Genomic DNA, 19,090 nt, shown 5'->3' on the forward strand with positions numbered 1-19,090 from the left:
AAAGTTTTCTTTGTCTAATCAAGATTCAATAAAACAATATATTTAACAATTGCGATTTGAACCTTGATTGATCGAGTATGAAACAGTCTATGCCATAGATCTTCAGATGTTAGAATTATGAACTCTTTGAAATGGGATTGAAAAAGTATTTTTCTTAAACTCAGCAAGACTGGGCATTCTGTCAACAAGTGTTGAAGATTCTCACACTGATTTTGACTACAACTGAATCTACAAATGCTCCTTTCTCTTACCTTATCCCCCCTCGCTCTACCTACAACTCTGATATCCTCCCTTTTTTCCTTCTACCTTCCCGCTCCTCTATTTCTTCCTCCCTTCGATCTGCACCCTTCTTTACATTTGACTCACGTCTCCTTTTTCACTTTCTCTGTATTGTCTTTAAATAGTTGCACAGCTCTTCTATTCCATTCTTTCTTCCCTGTTCTCCTTCTACTACCTCCCACCCGTACCCTGCGGTCCTCTATGCTCTCAATCTCTGTACCACCTTACTGTGCCGAATCCTCTGTGTCCCACCTCTCATTTTCGTTCGTTCACACTTCTTGCTCCAAAACACTGGAACTCCTTGCCCCTTAATATCTACTTTTCATCTTCATCCCATATCCTTCACACCTGTCTAAAACATTTTCTTTGCCTTTCCTCTGACACCCAATTCTCCTTCATTTTGTCAACGTTCTTTATTGTCATTTTTACCATTACCTGTTTGTACTATTGTTCAACAATGTCTGTAAAACACTTTGTGAATCAATACCAAATACCCTCCGTTGGAGCTTGGGATTTGGTTGCTTGGCCACATCTGTGCCAAAATTGGGCCATTGAAGCTAAAGAGCCTTATGTAATTTCCGCAAATACAGGACTTCATTACAAGCTTGGTGGTAATGCTGTACGATTGGGAATCTGTAAAAAAGAAGTTTTGGCCCTAGAACTTTGACCCCTTTCAAACTGAAGCCCAACTGGCCCCTTTGTAACCACCTCACACCCATTCTATCTCTTTCAATTCTTGGCTTGACCAATGCTGGTTTGGTTCTCTGGACTTCAATGTGCAACTTTTTCTCTCTACCTCCTCCTGAAAGCGCTCACTTTCCCCTTCTCCTCCACCACCTCTCATTAGCTGCTACACACCTTACTCCCACTGGTCTTCCCTTCTCAAACACCTCTTTCTTCCTTATCTTGCCTTTCTCCTTTTTTCTGATGTTTCTTGCCTTTAGCCTTCCCTCTCCCTCCTGAAGTCTTCCTTTCCCCCCTCATCTCTACTGATGGATCCTGTGTTTACACTTCTTCCTTCCTAATCCTTCTGCAATGCACATCTTTCACAATCTAAACATGCATAGACCTGTATCTACGCAGGAATGCTGTTCAGGAAAGTTGATACTCATAAATTGTCCTTTTTGGTTGGAAGCGTGGCAACTGAGCGCGTCTTTGTCCATGTTTCGGCATTAAACAGAGAGGGATACAATAGAGTACAGAAGGGACCCCTCTCTTTGTAACTACAGCAATTTAGAAGTCTCATAATTCCTGAACAGTATCCCTGCGTAGATGCAGGTCCATGCATGTTGTGATGATTCACACAGTGTCGTCACTTCTCCCCAAGGGGGAACCCTTTCCCATGGGGCTAGGGAGGTGCGGTCGCTACTCAACAGTCCCCCTAGGGGTGGTTTAATGTGGGAGGACCCCATGGGAGGGATCCCCCCTTTGGGGACAAGGACAATCATCTGAGGTACAGCACGTTGAGTATTGTCATTCCCTAGCTCTCCCCACTGTTTAGAACCATTTTATTGAAAGTAAGCCTATGTGTTGTTATAACACAGTGGATAAAGCTAAAGCTGAAAGTACTAGGATGAAGAAGAGCATAGGAGACATGAAGGTCACTGACTGTAATAGCACTGGTATGAGGTTGCTCTGAGGAGGCATGAGGATAAGTTGTCAACAGAAACAAAGGACATTTACAATCCACCAGGGTGGGACTGGCAACATTGTATGAGTAGAGATGGTGGACTAACAAACCTCTCAAGCCAGGCCAGGAGAGGTAACAGGTGTGGAAACCAGCAGGAGTTTCAAACGCTGTTGGCAGACCAGAATCTCAGAAGACCGGAGGACGCTGGAGAAGCACGGAAGGAGTTCTCAGTGGGTCCAGCTGAAGCAGACCTGAACTTGAAGCAGGAGAGAAGAACTGGCAGCATACCAGATCGCGGAGCCACCGCGAAGCAGTGGAAACCGAAGAGAGAAGCCTAGAGCAACAGAGAGAGGAACCCCGGTCTCAGGAAGTCCCAGTGGCACACCAAAATCCCTTGGAAGATAACAGGAGGTGTGAAAGACAGTGTGGGGACACAAGGGTGGAAGAGAGACGGGTCGGGGACCCTAAAACGTGTATATCCAGCATCCAAGGAGAGCTTCCTCATCGCAGTGATGACAATAAGCCCACTGACCTCCAGAGACTGGTTGGAGACCCCAACTATTGGAAACCAAGCACCTGAGGCGAGCTTGATCATCGCAGTGGTAGTAATAAGCCCACTGACCAGCAGCAAAGGGTCTGGAACCCCAACAAAAGGGAATTGAGCAAACGAGAAGAACGTCCTGATCACAGTGGCGGCACTAAGCCCACTAATCAACAAAGAAGGATTTGCTAACACCAAAAACGAGTGACAAAGTCATTCACTATTGCAGGCCACACCATAGTGACCCTTCCTCAAGTTAAAACCCTGGGTGTAGTTCTGGACAAGGAATTATCCATGTCAACAGCCTTGTTGCCAGTTTGGCTTACCATCTTAAACTATTAGCACAAATCAGGCCCTTCTTGAATCAATCTAATTGTGCCACGATCGCCAGAGCAATCGTTGGCTCTCATATTGACCATTGTGCTAGCCTCCTTCAGGGAACTTGCAAGGGGGAGCTGGCTCGTCTACAGGTTGTCCAGAACAACGCTGTGAGGGTGGTAGAAGGTCTCAAAAGATTGAACCACATCACAAAAGCCAGAAGAGCTTTGCAGTGGCACCCTGTGGAAAGACGCGCAACCTATCTGACCCTCTGCATTGCACACAAATGCCTCTATGGGACAGGCCCAAGTTACATGGTGAAAGACTTGAATGGCTACCCGCAAGGAGAGTTCTCCGTTCAAGCAACTCTCACTTGTTGTCCATTCCTAGAACCAAACTTTCTCTGGTGTCCCAGAGATCTTTCCCACACACAGTACCCAGACAATGGAATGAATTGCCCCTGACCTAAGAGCATGCGCGGGTTTTGGGACATTCAAACGCAATCTCAAAATGGTTCTTTTCATCTGATGCCCCTGACTGACATTTAAGTGCCCTTGCACCCCTGTTTCTGTTTTGTGTTGTCTATCTGTCTGCGCTATCATGCCTCCGGGCTTTGTCCATGCGCACTATAAATAAATAAATCAATTAATTAAATAAATAAAGTGTATATCAAGCTGAAGATTGCGAGAAATAACTTTTTAGACACCAGGAGAAGGGAGTCATTCTCTTGGAGACGGGGCTAAAACTCTTGGAACATGCCCAAAAGATGCCAGGGGCAGGGAGTCATTGCCCCTGGATTTATTGGAAACTGTATATATCTATACTAGGAGAAGGGAGCCATTCTCCTGGATGTGGAGTTGTATAAAGGCTGTGTGAAACTTGCGAGTCTGGGGAAGGAAGTCATTCCCCCTGGCATTCTTGTTGCAAGAGAACATTCTTTTAATCACTATTCGATCATCAGGAGAAGGGAGACATTATCGTGGAGAAGGAACTTTCAGTTGGATTATCCTTTAGTTGTAGTGTGAGAGATAGAAGTAGGTTGTGACACAGGACAGTGGAATTTGATTTGACGTACATTCTGATGGACCCTTTAGTATTAGTTTTGAGGCTTGGAAACCCCTCTTAGAAGATGGGGAAAGTAGGGACCTTTTCTTGCAAAAATAAAAGTTTATAACCACCACCATGCAACCTTTGTGTCAGCTTCCTTCTTCAGCACCCTTACAATGTTTAGCCAGAAACAGACCATGAGAAGTATTACTCGTCAGACCCAATAATGAAAAAGGTTTATGTTTGGTCCTGACAAATGCAAGATTAATAATGAGAAGTCGCTGAAACTGGTCAACCTTGTTTACTATGGATATCCTTTACGGCTTGAGATAGCGAGAAAAAGATATTGTGATTCTTCAGCATTGGTTCTTTCATAGATTCACATGCTGTGAATATTCCCTGTCGTCAGGCTGGGAATCCTCAGTAACATAGAGCGGTCACTTTTGTGCTCTAGTACAGTCGTTTTTGGGTCATACTGCCCACAGCCAATAGGAACATCTCCCTTAGCTCCTCCCCTGTCGGCCATCTTCAGATTTGTTACCGCACGTTTGTGTTGGGAGTCCTCAACATTTTCTCTCTACATTTATCTGATGAAAAAATATACTTTATATTATGTTTCAATGAAAAAATCACCTTTTTCGATGAACCATCGACAAACGTCACAGACGGCGAGGCTGCAGAGTTCGTAGACCGTTTCCCGACCCTGGTAACTTTGCATTTTCATTGTCTGCGCATTTGGGCCTACCTCATGGCGGAATCCAAGGGGAAGAGACTGTTTAAGGCATCTGCCCGCTGTGGGCTGAAGAATGTGTATATTGAAGATCAGCACGACAACTGTCTCCACTGTCTACATCCACATCATGTTATACAGGACTGTGAGATCTGCCAGTCCTTTTCCAATAAAACGCGGCGTGATTGTCACCGGCACCTCGTCACGTGGCTCGAGGATGCCAGTGGGGCCTCTGACTCTGCTTCTGTACGGAGCCATGCCTCTCTATGGCACGGCAGGATGGCCCAGCGAACCAACTCCAGGAAGAGGTCTAGATCGCATGAAGACCACGGCAGCAGCAGGAAGCGACACAGAGAGGCATCCAACGACGAGCCAAGGTCATCTCTCAAAGGCTGGTCCTCACCACCTAAGGTTGGTACTCAAGGAGTTTCGGAGGCAAGAGCAGCCAAGGCCTTTTTTCCCACCCGGCGGAGGCAACCCCGTCCAGCAAGTCCATTTAGTCTGGTGGCCACTCTTCATCTTCGACCGCAAATCTACCTCGTCTACGTCATTGTCAAAGTCAATGCTGACTTAATCTTCGTCAACGTCCAGGTCTTCCTCCGGGTCGTCCACTCCAAGACCATCTACCCTGTCCATGAGTGCCCTGCCGACAAAGCCCTCGACGACAAGCAAGAAAGCTATCCTGACGACTTTGGTACCTCCGTCGGCAACCACGTTGATGAGCCCGTGAATAGCAAAAACGGTGTCTTCTTGAATGGTCACGACCATGCAGCATCAACTGTCACAACCACTTCAGCCACTCCCACCAACACAGTGTCGCTGCTGGCAGCGTTACCACGACCATCATACCCTGATCTCGGAGTGGGGTTACTCCCGGAGGGAACCATTGTCGGGGAGCCAAGTCTCTCTTCCTCTGATGACTTGGAAAAGAGGGATGCAGGGGCGGTCATGTCAACTCCCTCTTCCCCACAATGGAGGACACCACATTCTAAGGGGCAGTCTATGTCACAACATGGGCCCTGAAGTTTTTCCTCCCCCTACAAGCAGGGAAGGTGGTGCAAGTCTACACTGACAATACAACAGCGATGTTCTATGTCCGCAAACAAGGGGGACCAGGTCCATGCAGCTGTCCAAGGGGGCCCAGACCGTCTGGCACTGGGCATTGCAGCACCACATGTTCCTGATTCCCCTCCATCTACCAGGAGTTCAGAATACCCTAGTGGACTCCCTCAGCAGGGAGATGCATTCTTCCCACAAGTGGGAACTGCACGAGGACCAACTTCAACTGCTGTTCCAGACTTGGAGCATGCTGGAGATCGACATCTTCTACCACATTCAGCGCAAGAGTTTCACCAGCTGATTACCCCAAATGGAGAGCTTGGGGAACGCCTTTGCCTTTCCATGGGAGGGGAAATTCCTTTATGCATTCCCTCCAATCCCGCTGGTGGCGCGGGTCATCAACACGTTCAGTCTAAATCTGTGCAAACTGATATTAGTGGCCCCTGCGTGGTCGAGACAGTTTGTGTACTCCGACCTTCGCACCCTCTCATCACCTGCTCCTCTCAAGTTGAATCCACACCAGGCTCTCCTGTCCAGGAACCAAGGGGCAGTGCTGCACCACAACCTGGCCTCACTTAATCTGATGGCGTGGCTCCTGTGTTTTTAGAGTAGAGGGTCCTTGTCTCTTCCACAAGACTGCCAGAGGTTCTGACCCGGGCTAGAGTACTCTCCACTTTGGTGCGTTACAAGAGCAAATGGAGGCGCTTCCAGGTGTGGTGCAGAAGTCACCAGTTGTGGCCTCATGCAGTCTGGCCACAAGACGTTTTCCCTTATCTATTATCCTTGGCTCAAGCAGGGTTTGTACACTCTTCACTCAAGGTGCACTTAGCTGCCATTTCCAGGTACCGCCATTTGGCAGATGAGCCATCCCTATGGTGCCACCGGCTGGTGAAGGAGTTCTTGCAGGGGCTGTTCAGGTCTTTCCCGCTCGTCGAACGGCCAGCTCCTGCATGGGAATTGAATGTGCTGCTGTCAAGAATCATGAAACCTCCCTTTGAACCCCTGCACAGGGCATCCATCAAGCATCTTTCCTGGAAGACCGCTTTCAGGCATCGAACATCGGCCAGGCAAGTAGGTGAAATTCAGGCATTTTCTTGCAAAACGCCTTATTTGACATGTTACAAGGAGAAGGTCATACTATGCACTAATCCCACATTTATGCCTAAGGTGCCATCCACCTTCCATTTGAATCAACTGGTGGTTTTGCCGTGTTTTTCGGCACACCGATGTCTCTGGCTGAGCGAGCATTGCATTCTTTAGATGTGGTGCGTGCCCTAAAGTACAATGTTGCATGAACAAAGTCACTCCGTCTCACGGACCAATTATTTGTCTCATTTGGCCCGACTGGGAAAAGCTTTATCGAAGTCTTTCATATCAAGGTGGATTGGGGTCTGCATTTCCTTCTGCCATCAACAGGCTGGCAGGCCCCTCCCGGGCAGGCCCTGGGCTCACTCCACCAGAGCAGTGGCTGCTACCACTGCCTTCCTCTCTGGGATCCCGCTGCCTGACATCTGCTGTGCAGCTACCTGGAGAGCAGTGCACACATTCACCAAGCTCTACTGTTTCGACAGGGATTTGGCAGAAGAATCTAGAGTTGGCCAGTCGGTTCTGAGGAACCTTTTTGCGTGGAGTTAGTAGATCTCCAGTGGTAAATTGTGCTGGGAGCTTGCCTCTGCCCGTATGTATTGTTTATTAATACTGCTTGGTAATCTATTCGCAGCATGTGAGTCTATGAAAGATCCAATAAAAGATCCAATGCTGGAGAAGGAATTAGTTACTTACCAGCATTGGTATCTTTCATAGATTCACATGCGACCCTCCCTTCTACCCCGCATGGCTTATCTTTTGGCTCTTACTGCCACTCACATGCGCTTGCCAAATCTGAAGATGGCCGACAGGAGAGGAGCAAAGGGAGTTATGTTCCTATTGGTTGTGGGCAATGTGACCCATAAATGACTGTACTAGAGCACAAAAGTGACTGAATGTTTCAGTTTCAGTTTAAACTGCTCTGTTACAGAGGATTCCCAGCCTGACAACAGGGAATATTCACAGCATGTGAATCTATGCAAGATACCAATGCTGGAGACCCAGAGTTACAGGTATGTAACTTATTCCTTACTTATGTCTGTGAATACAGTAGCCAGTGGTATTGAATCAGATACACAAACCACTGAGAGTTGAGTAAATACTCAGACATGCCTACTTGAATGTAGCTTTTTAAATGGTCACTGCTCTATCTATTACTCACTGGTAGAGTTGCACTCCGTCTTTAGGGTCTAGACTGGAGTAGAAACTAGCTTATTTTCAAAGGAGTTCTTTTAACAAAAAGGACGCACTCTCTGTCAAAAATCTAGTACCCCATACTGGGGAAACGTAATGGGGTAATCTCTCTTCTATACCTTTTAGACAGGCAGTACACAACCAACCTCCTAGGGATAGCCCCACTACCATACAGGGATAGAGTAATTCTTCCTAAGGGACAGTTCGCAAGCTAACAATGTGATGAACTGTGTGGCTTCTCCACCATTGTGTGTTACAAACACTTTCTTTTGGTGGATTTTGTTCATGTACTCGGAGTAGTACAAATATTCCCTGCTCAGTGTTTGCACACCCAGTAGAACCATCTTAGATAAGGAGCACTACTTATGCAAATACAGCTGCATATGGCCAGTTACTGCCTTCTTATAGCTGTTAAAGAATCACTAAATACAGCTTCATATATAGACCCTGCTACAAAATGCTATGCACAGTGCCATATACGCAAGTGGTGCCATTTTATGTTAGGTTAAGCCTCATATTCCCTGTATAGTCATCAGACAAAAGCTACAGCCTCACAAGCCCAAGAGCTCTGACCATCTGCCAAGTGCAGCCAAAATCACCAATATTGCCATTTTATGACTGGTAAATCCTGATATGCTAGAAACATGATTCGCAGTGTTTTTTTAATTAGTCCAAACTGAAAAACATTTTCTTTAAAGTTAAGGAAAATTGAGCAATGTGATGTTGGCCAGAATCACTCACGTTAATCAGGTGTATAAAATGGGATTTGTGCCAACATGACCTGTTTCACTGCTCCCAATTTACTGAGTAGACCACATCCCCGATAATCCTATCTTTAGTTTTACACCAACATGCTTGGATTTCCGCATTGTGTTCTTTCATGAGCTGAAACAGTTTTTGTGGTTAATAAAAATGGATATTGAAAGAACCAAACCACTTTTTAAATCAATCTGAACATATAAAAATAAATAAAGCTTTATTGATACCTGTTGGGTAAAATAAGCATGATTTATTGTGATGGGATGCAGGATACCAGTGGCAAACACTTCATTCACTGAGCTACCTCCATCTGTTTCGACGTACTTCAAGGTAATTTTCTAAATGTAAAAAGTACATAGACATAAATGATTTGCACAGATTTACAATGAAGTGTCACACATCTTTATATATAAAGCTGAATGTATGTACCGTTAACAACGGTGCCGGTGCTCCCTTGAGAACTCTGCGAGCGAGTGCCATCCCGCCCGACATGTCTGACCCTGGCGGTCGGGACGGCACCTGCCCGTAGAGTCGTACTCTGCCGGTCCGGTAACAACAGTGCCGGTAGGGTTACCGGCACCGCTGTCACCGGACCGGCACAGTCATAATGAGGCTCTATGTTTGGATGCAAATAATTCACTCTCTAGACACCCTCATTTACTGATGCTCACCCCGATTCACTACAGTAGGTACTAGTAGGAGGCAACATTTTGAAAAGTGTCTGAAGCAAAATGTCCGATGTGTGATGTGTTGGTTAATCCTTTGAAATGTATTTCTACTGCATACAGTTTGAAAGTGTTTATTAAAGCATTCATTTTTTAAATAGAATTTTATTAAAGCAAAAACAAAGGTACGTAGATACAACATTTCGTACAGAGAGAACAGCGTGACAACATGTCAAAAAACAGACATCAGATTATGAGTAAAAAAGCAGTTAAAAACTGGCAGGGCTTGCAGAGGGCGCCAGTGGCTTTACTTCCTTGGTGTTTCAAACCCCTCGCAGCAGAGTTTCTGTGCTTGTCCCCTTGAAGTAAACCCGTCTTTGTAAACTTTCCCCCCCCTCTTCTTCCCCTCCCTCGGTTAATAACCACCCTGAGTAGGGCAAGAGATGGCGGCGCTAGATCAAAGCTTGCCTGGTGTTTGGTTCCTTTTGTGTGGGTCCTGTGCATTGAGAGCGGCCCTTCTGGTCATTTCCAATGTGAGTGGCGTGTATTGGGATGTGTGTCTTGGCTGTAAAGGGTCGAGCGGGCGCTACATGTTTCTATCATAGAATTCCTTAAAAGGGAGCCACATAGCGTCTATGTGGGAATGGGACTCTAAGAGGGCTCTCCATTTCAAATATTTCTTTAGCTTTACGGAGCCAATCCTTTTTGGAGGGTAGTGACCACTTCTTCCATTGTATTGTGATGCATGCTCGGGCTGCTAGGAGTTAGGTTCCTGGGCATGTGTGCCAGTATCATGTGCTGGTCATTGATCAACTCGACCCTAAATAGGACCAGGAGTGGTCTCAGCCGTCATGTCTCTCTGAATGCCGTCTTTGTCGTGGATCCAACCCAGGATTTCTTTCCCATAAGTTTGGACTTTTGGCCATTCCCACCATTGGTTCCAGTAAGTGCCCATTTGCGCACAACCCCTCCAACAATATGGACTCACCCCTGTGTACATCTTGGCTAATCTGTGGGGCATAAGGTGCCACTGTAGAAGCAATTTACAGTTGTGCATTTTGTACTTGACTGCCATAGTTGAGCTCCAGACCGCTCTGTAAATGGCTGCCGATCCCTCTGAGTTGTCTGCCCAACCAAGATCTTTTTCCCACAGAACCTGTGTGTGCGTGCTGGTAAGTGACCTCTTGCTAGCAGAGCGTTGTATAGTTTTGCTATTAGACCTTTAGTTGCCTGATGGGTATTTAAGACCTTTTCAAATAGGGTTAGTTGCCACTGAGGTTGCTTCTCCCATCGGGGGTTTGTCAATGCGCCCTTCAGCTGTAGGTTCAGTAGCGGGCGGATTGTCAGGCCTTGTTGTGCCGTCTCTAATTCGGCTTTGGTCAGGAAAACCCTGTCTTTCCACAGTTGCCCTAGCCTCACCAGCCGTGCTCATATTGTAGCTGAAATCGAATGGGATTGACTATAAAGTCCCTAATAGGGGGCGCCCAGATGCAGTTTAGGGGTGATGGCCATGTGGTGACCCCCGTCATATCTGATTTGTTTTTCCAGATGGACCACAAGAACGCAAGGATGGGATGCTCACGTATTTTTTTCAGTAGTGACTTCTGAGGGACCCACAACCATTCCCACAATGGTACCGGCGAGAAGACCAAGTTACTTACCAACTGTAACATTCTTTCCGCTGGATGTTCTTCCCACGTACTCCTCATCTTATGATATTCGTATCCTGCCAGCTTCGTTGCTTCGGAAAAAATGTTAACGCCAGAGGGCGCTGTGCACGAGGTTGTGGCGTTGATGTCCCTCTACGTGCTTTGTCCCGTGTCGACATCACCATCAGTATAAGTAGCTTTGCCGCGCCCGTTGGCTTCAGTTCTGTTTTTTCGAGGAAATATTTGAGGAACACCCAGGCGTGTCCCATGACTGATAGACTCTTCGTGAGAGGAATGTGTAAGAAATGCAAACTGTACTGCGGGGTAGGGTGGGAGGGGCGATGAGGAATACGTGGGAGAAACATCCAGTCGAAAGAACGTTACAGTTGGTAAGTAACTTGTTCTTCAAATGGATTCTGTCCTCCCACGTATTCCTCATTTTATGATAGACTCCCATAGCAATGGTAATTTTGGAGGTGGGAGTACTAGTTATTGTTCTCATGGACTGAATTAAGTACCGCCTTGGCAAATAATCCCTCATTGGAGGAAGATGCATCTAACCAATAATGCTTGATGAAGGTATGCATTGATGCCCATGTTGCAGCTGAACACATATCTGCTGCAGGGACTCCCCTCTTCAGAGCCGCAGAAGTAGCCATCCCCCTAGTGGAATGGGTTCGCAGCCCATCCAGTAGGTGTTTTCCCGCCAATTTGTAGTGCTCAATTATAGCCAGAATGATCCAAGGGTATATAGTTTGTTTTGTCACTGGTAACCCTAATTTATGACCTGTATAACCCACAAAAGGTTGGTCATCTTGACGTAATTTTAACATTCTTGAAATATAAAAATTGAGAGCCCTTTTGGGGTCCAGTCTATGCAATTTCTCCTCTTCCTTGCCCAAATGAGGAGGAGGATAGAATGTTGGTAATATGATTTTTTTATGACAAATCAAAGTCAGAAACTACTTTTGGTAAGAAATATGGTTTAACCTTAAGAACCACTTTGTCCTTGTAAAAAGTAGTATATGGAGTTTTACATGAGAGAGCCTGTAGTTCACTAACCCTGCGGGCTGATGTTAAGGCCACAAGAAGGACAGTCTTCAATGTTAGAAGCCTCAAGGGACAGGAGTGCAGAGGCTCAAAAGGTATACAAGTTAGAAACTTAAGGACTAGATTTAAATCCCAAGTTGGGACATGAAAGGGGACTGGAGGGTATACATTAGTAAGCCCTTTCAGGAATTGAAATATTAATGGAATTTTGAAGTAAGAAACCTCTTCCGAGGAGTGCTTGAAAATGGACAGCACATCTAGGTATCCTTTAATGTTCCGATCTGGAGCCCCAGATTGGCTAGATGCAATAGAAAGAGAGCACCATTAGGGTGCCACATTGAAAAGGGTCCACATCCTTATCTTTGCACCAGTTACTGAACTTGTTTCAACGACACCGGTACAAAGATTTTGTTGCTGGCCTTCTGGCCGAAAGCAAAATCTCCATTACGTCATCCAGAAGATTCCAACCTCTCAGAAACCATGCGTGAAGGTTGAGAGTCTTGACCTCTGGATGGAGAACCCGACTTTCCTCTTGCGAGTGAAGATCCTCTCTTTGCGGAAGACGTATTGGAGGGCAAATGGACATGTCCAGAAGGTCTGGGTACCACGTCCTCCTGGCCCAATCTGGGGCAATTAGGATCATAGTTTTCCTGAACTTTCTCAACTGCCTGATTACTTGAGGAATCACGGGGACTGGAGGAAACACATACAGAAGTGGAAACTTCCAGTCCATCACGAACGCGTCTCCTAGAGCTCCTCTCAGAGGAAATTCCCTTGAGCAGTAATGTTCGCACTTGCAGTTTACCGTGGTCGCGAACAGATCCACTTGAGGGGTACCCCAAAGGGCGAAGATCTCCAGAAGGACTTCCTGAGCTAGCTCCCACTCTTGGGAGACTGTGCTCAGCCTGCTCAGAGCGTCTGCCGCCGTGTTCTGCTCTCCAGCTAGGTGAACTGCTGATAGAGAAATTCCTTCTCGTATTGCCCAGAACCAGAGCTGCATTGCCTCTGTGCACAGTGGTAGTGACCCTACGCCTCCTCTCTTGTTGAGGTAGTACATGGCCACCGTGTTGTCCTTTATTATCAGGACATTCTTTCCCTGTACATAGGGCAGAAAGGCCTTCAGCGCTAGCCTGATTGCCCCTAGCTCCAATAGGTTGATGTGTAGTTTGGACTCCGATGGAGACCAACGACTGCTGATTGTCAGATCGGGGTGGGGAGATGCCTCTCCCCACCCCGTGAGAGAGGCATCCGTTACTACGGTTATCTTCGGCCATGGTTACCAAAAAGATTCTCCCTTGAGGATGTTGTTGTTGCAAGCCCACCATAGTAGATCCTGAGCAACTGCGCTCGGAACTTGCAGAAGATCCGACATACTCCCCGAGAATTGGGACTACTGAGTTCTGAGGGTCCATTGAAGGGATCTCATTCTCAATCTGGCCTCTGGTACCAGAAAAATGCAGGATGCCATGAGGCCGAGCAACCTCAGAAAATCGAAGGCCGGCAGATGCTGGGCATTCTGGAACTTTGTTACCATCTGCAGAATGTAGAGAGCTCTCACCTCAGGAGGCGAGGCTTTGCTCCGAGGAAGTATCCAAAACTGCTCCGATAAACTGGAGCTTTTGGGATGTTATCATGTGAGACTTCTTGAAATTGAGGGAGAAGCCCAGTTTATGAAGGAAGTGACAGGTGATCGACAGATGTTCCCGAGCTTGTTCGGGAGAACGCGCTCTGATCAACCAATCGTCCAGGTAGGGGTAGACGTGAATCCCCCCTCTCCTGAGACTCGCTGCCACTACCGCCATCAGTTTGGTGAAAAACCTCGGGGCTGAGGTCAGCCCGAATGGCAGAACTCGATACTGAAAGTGAGAACCGCCAACCACAAACCTCAGGTACTTTCTGTGCTTGGGATGGATTGGCACATGAAAGTAAGCATCCTGAAGGTCCAATGATACCAACCAGTCTTGGAGTTGTAGAGCCTGAAGGATCTGAGAAAGGGTTACCATCTTGAACTTGTCCTTCCTGAGGAACTTGTTTAAGTTTCTTAAGTCCAAGATGGGTCTCAATTTTCCTCCCTTCTTTGGAATGAGAAAGTAGGGGGAGTACCAACCCTTGTTCCTCTCCGCTACAGGTACCTGTTCTATTGCACCTTTCTCTAGCAGGGTTAAAATCTCCTGCAACAGGAGCGGATCTGGAATTTTGACAGAGCTGGTTCCCGGTGGATGGTCCGGAGGCCTTTTTAGGAAGGGAAGGCAGTAACCTTGAGCAACTGTCTCCAGTGCCCAAGCATCTGAAGTAATGCCCCACCATTCTTCCAGATGCTGAGAGATTCTGCCTCCCACCAGGGTTTTTTGTGATAAGGTCTCAGAGTGATTTGGAGGTGGCTGCAGGAGCGGCTGAGGGCAAAGATGCCGTTCCTGAGGCTGGTTTTGCACTTTGTCCTCGATCACCACAAGCAACATTTCTCTTGCCTCTTTGAATGGCCTGTCCTCTTCCTCTACCAAAAGAGGAGTAGTACCGAAAAGAACGACCTCTCCAGGAAGATGAGCCCGAATAAGGTTTCTGAGGCTGTCGCATGGAGGCGCTAAGAGATTTAGCTGCCGCTTTTGAGGTCTGTAGTTTTTATAAGCTTTCATCAGCTTTACTTACAAACAGCCTCAAGCCATCAAAAGGCATGTTGAGAAGTCTGGCCTGCACATCTGGTGCAAACCCCAACCTCCTCAACCACGCAAATCTGCGTAGCACTGTGCTTGCAGGCATGGCTGCTAATACTATCAGCAGTATCTAGTCCATACTGGAGGCATTCCCCCATTGCCTCCTTTCAGTGTTTGACAATATTCAGGAAGCCTTCCCTTTCCTCGCCTTCCGGAATATGTTCAGCCGCTGCCGAAATGCAGTCCCACAGGGTATGGGTGAACGTGGCCAGCGTACAGGTGACATTAGTTGACTTGAGAGCCATGGTACCCAAAGTAAAAACCTTACGGGCCCAAGCATACACCTTCTTATCCTCTCTATCCTGGGGGATAGATGGATATGCTGTCTGTCTTGAGGAAGTTGCAGCCTGAATAACCAAACTTTCTGGAGTGGGATGTCTGCTTAAATAATCAGGATCAGAACTAGAAGTTCTATACTTCTTAGGAAAATTACTGTTGACTGCAGCAATAGTATCAGGAACTTCCCAGTTTCTTTCTACCGTTCTTTGAAGTGCCCTATGGAAGAGGTGAACTGGATCTTTCTGGGAGCCCTGATCAAATATGTCAGTCATATCATCCTGATCAAAAGTGGGTGAGGCTCTACTCCAGCCCATGTATTCCACCACTCTAGTCATTAAACTCCTGTACCCTGAATCTGCATGTTCTGCAGGGTCAGGTTTTGCAAACTCCAGCTCAGGTGACGTATCAATGCCACTAGCAGAGTGAAGGGTGTCAAACAGGTCTCTCATTTTTGATTCTGGATCGATGAATTCGTCAGCGACCTCTCCAGCACCATATTGTACTCCAAAAGGAGAAACCTCCTCTTCGTCAGAGCCACTTTCTTAGACTTAAAGAAATCTGACTTAAGTAAAGGAGTACATCTCCTTTCCTGTTCATGAGTTTGGGTCGAAGGAATCAAAGGAACTTTCAATGGTATCGAAGGAATCTTCGAGAACACAGATGATGTTTTCGACAAAGGCATTGAAGATGCTTTTGGCTTTGATGTCGAAGCCGTCGGCGCCGATGGCGTCGACAAAGTCGTCGAGGATTTCAACGACTTTTGTTTTTTATACGTGTCGGGGAAACACTTGATTCTTGAGGATTCTTTGACGATTTGCCATCGACTCAAGTCTTACGAGTTTCACCCATACTACTGGGTTTTACCACAGTAGTTCCTGACTTCCGTGTCGTCCAACGGAGCGACCGGGGCCTGGCTCTTTTGAGGCTTCTTTTAGGGAGTCGAGGCCGCATTCTCAAAGACCTCCATCATCTTCCTTCTAAATTCTTCCCATTTTCTTGGGGAATCTGACTTAGTTGGGCATCAAACCAATTCGGTAGATGTATCGGAGTATGAAGAAGGTGATCTATGTCTCCTCTTAACCTTTTTTGAAGAGGAAGATGAAGAGCGTCTCGAGCTACTACGAGATCAAGATCTCGTAGAGTGTTTACGACGATCCGATTCTTTCGAATCGCTCGACTTCTTATGTCTTTTTGACGAGGCCTTTGAGGAGGCCATAGAAGCTTCCCGCCCCACCACCAGTTTACCTTTCCTCTTACGAAGGGCCTTCTCCGTCATCGACTGACAGGAGCCACAGTCGCCGATTCGATGGTCTGAACCTAGGCACCAAAGACAAACGCGGTGAGGATCTGTAATCGACATCTTCGATCCGCAGTCGATACATTTCTTGAACCCCGTCTTGGGAGTAGAAGGGGTGGAAGAAGACGACATTTTCAGAAGAAAATTTAAAAGCGTGCCGTTCTCGAGAGCGAAGCAATCGGAAAAACGGAACTGAAGCCAACGAGCGCTGCACAAGCTACTTATACTGATGGTGACGTTGACACGGTATGGAGTCCGTCGAGGGTCATCGATGCCACGACCTCGTGCACAGCGCCCTCTGCCGAGAATTTTTTTTCCGAAGCAGCAAAGCTGGCACGATACGAATATCAGAAGATGAGGAATACGTGGGAGGACACAATCCATTTGAAATGCCAGTTTTCTAGGTGGACCCATTGCCTTTCACCTGTCTCCCTAAAATGATCCACTAACACCCTCAATTACGCTGCCCTATAATATTCATATATATCTGGGAAGACCACTCCACCTCAGTCTTTCGGGAGGATCAGTTTTTTGTATGCGATGCAGGGTTTCTTCCCTTTCCATAAAAAAGCGAAAAGAGAGCGTTTGATCTCGACAAGAAATGATTCGGGGAGCGCTACTGGTAATTATTGAAATAAGAAGAGGAGTCTTTAGAATATTAATTTTTATCGTGGTCAACCGTCGTGGTCAACCGCCCTGCCCAGGAGAGTTTCAGTTTTGGCCATTTTTGGATGTCGGTTTTCACTGTGGCCCATAATGGGGTGAAGTTTGCGTGAAATAGGTCACCTAGTTTTTTCATAATGGTCACCCCCAAGTATCGGATGTCATTATGTTTAGGTATTATACCCCAGATGTTGAACGTGCTTGCGGGGAGGGAGTTTCGTCTAGCAGTGGGAGGGCTTCCGTTTTTTTTTGATTAATGCGAAAACCCAAGTGGGATCCATATTCGGTGAGTGTTGATAGGAGGATCTGGACAGACTGGGTCGGGTGAGTCAAATACACTAAATCATCATCTGCGAATAACGCCAGTTTATATTCCTTCCCGAACCTGGTGAGACCACTGATTTTGCTCGTCTCTTAGATCTTTTGGGCAAGAGGTTCCATGACCAATGCGAATATTAAGATCGAGAGTGGGAAACCTTGCCTGGTCCCTCGGCTTAGGGCGAAGGGAGGAGATGCTATGCTATTAACTGCTACTTTTGCCCTAATGTTTCGGTATAAGGCTTGCCCACCATTTAACCAGTTGCCACTAGGCCTGCCTCTTGAAGCACTGCCATCATGAACGGCCACTCGACCCTGTCAAATGCCTTTTCGGCATCAATCGAGATCAGGTTGAGTTCGTCGTCCTGAGCGGTCAGCGATGCCATGAGGTCTGATGTTTTGCGAATATTCATGAACCTTGCTGCCCTTTAAGGTAACCTACTTGGTCGCTATGTATAAGTTTAGGCAAAGGCATGCTTAACCTGTCGGCCAGAACGCTAGTGTACATTTTTGCATCAACATTGATCAGGGAGATCGGCCTATAGGAGCCACATTCCTGCCTGTCCCTTCCTTCCTTTGGTAGGACGATTATCTGTGCCTCCGTAAGGGAGTCAGGAGCTAGTCCCGTTTCCATTATCTCGTTGAAGGGAAGGGCCAGAAAGGGTCGAGATGGCCCCACTGTAAGCCTTGAAGAAGGCTCGAGTGAAGCCACCCTGACCCGGTGCTGAGTCCGGTTTCAATTTTTAGATGGCTGCGTCAACCTTTTCACGTCTTATGGGGCGTTCATATGATCTGTGTCATGGCTGTTTAACATCTCGAGTGTTATGCTATCCAGATATTCTTTTGCATTGTCGCAGTCTGCCTTGTTATCTGAAGTGTATAGTTGTTCGTAAAACTGTGCAAACCGTGCAGTGATTTTGCCGGGGGCCTTTAGTACATTTCCATTTGAGTCCCAGAATTTATAGAGTTCCCTTTCTGCTCTCTGTCCTCTTAGTCTTGCCGCTAATAATGTATCGGCCTTGTCCCCCCTTCTCGTAAAATGTTTGTTTCGTATATCAAAGCTGAGTCAGTGCCTTCCCCTTCCATAGGTCATTTAGATTGGTTCCATGTTCTTTCATCACCTGCAATTGCAACGGCAGGCATTAGAACATGTACATTCTAACGAAAACGTTCATCGGATTAAAAAAAAACTGCCCTCCAAACCCTTATCTACTCTTTCCCACCCACCCTAAAAAATTTGATGATCGTTTTCGTTATGATATACACTTTGAAATGCCTGGCGTTGCAATTGCAGGCGATGAAAGGACGTCGTACCTTTAGATCTTGTCTTAACTCTCTTATGGCTTGTAGCGCTTCCACACGGTCCCCTTCCCCATTGGGCAGGTCTGCCTCTTTGCTCCTAATTTCTATTTTGAGGGCTGCCTCTCGCTATGTTTGCACTCTCTTCATAAAGGTTCCTTGCGCTATCAGCAACCCCTGATTGTGGCTTTCGCCGTTACGCACACTGTTGACCTGGGGAGCTTGCCCGTGTCATTCCTCTGGAAAAAATCCCTAATCTCAGTGTTGAGTGTGTTTCTAAAGACTTGGTCTTTGTATATGGTATCGTTACAAATCCATCGCCGGTATGTTGCTGCGCCTTGTCCTAGGTCCAAATCTACTTTGCCCATATCGTGATCTGACCATCCCACTAAGTCAATGCCTGTGTTCATTATATTGTGTTCTTGCGCTGCTTCTACAAATAAGTAATCAATCCGAGTGGACGTGCGGTGTGGGGGGAATAAAATGTATATGCTTTGGTATGTGGGTGCTGTGTTC

This window comes from Ambystoma mexicanum, chromosome 14 (assembly GCF_040938575.1).
Source record: "Ambystoma mexicanum isolate Mex_15411 chromosome 14, UKY_AmexF1_1, whole genome shotgun sequence".
NCBI lineage: Eukaryota > Metazoa > Chordata > Amphibia > Caudata > Ambystomatidae > Ambystoma > Ambystoma mexicanum.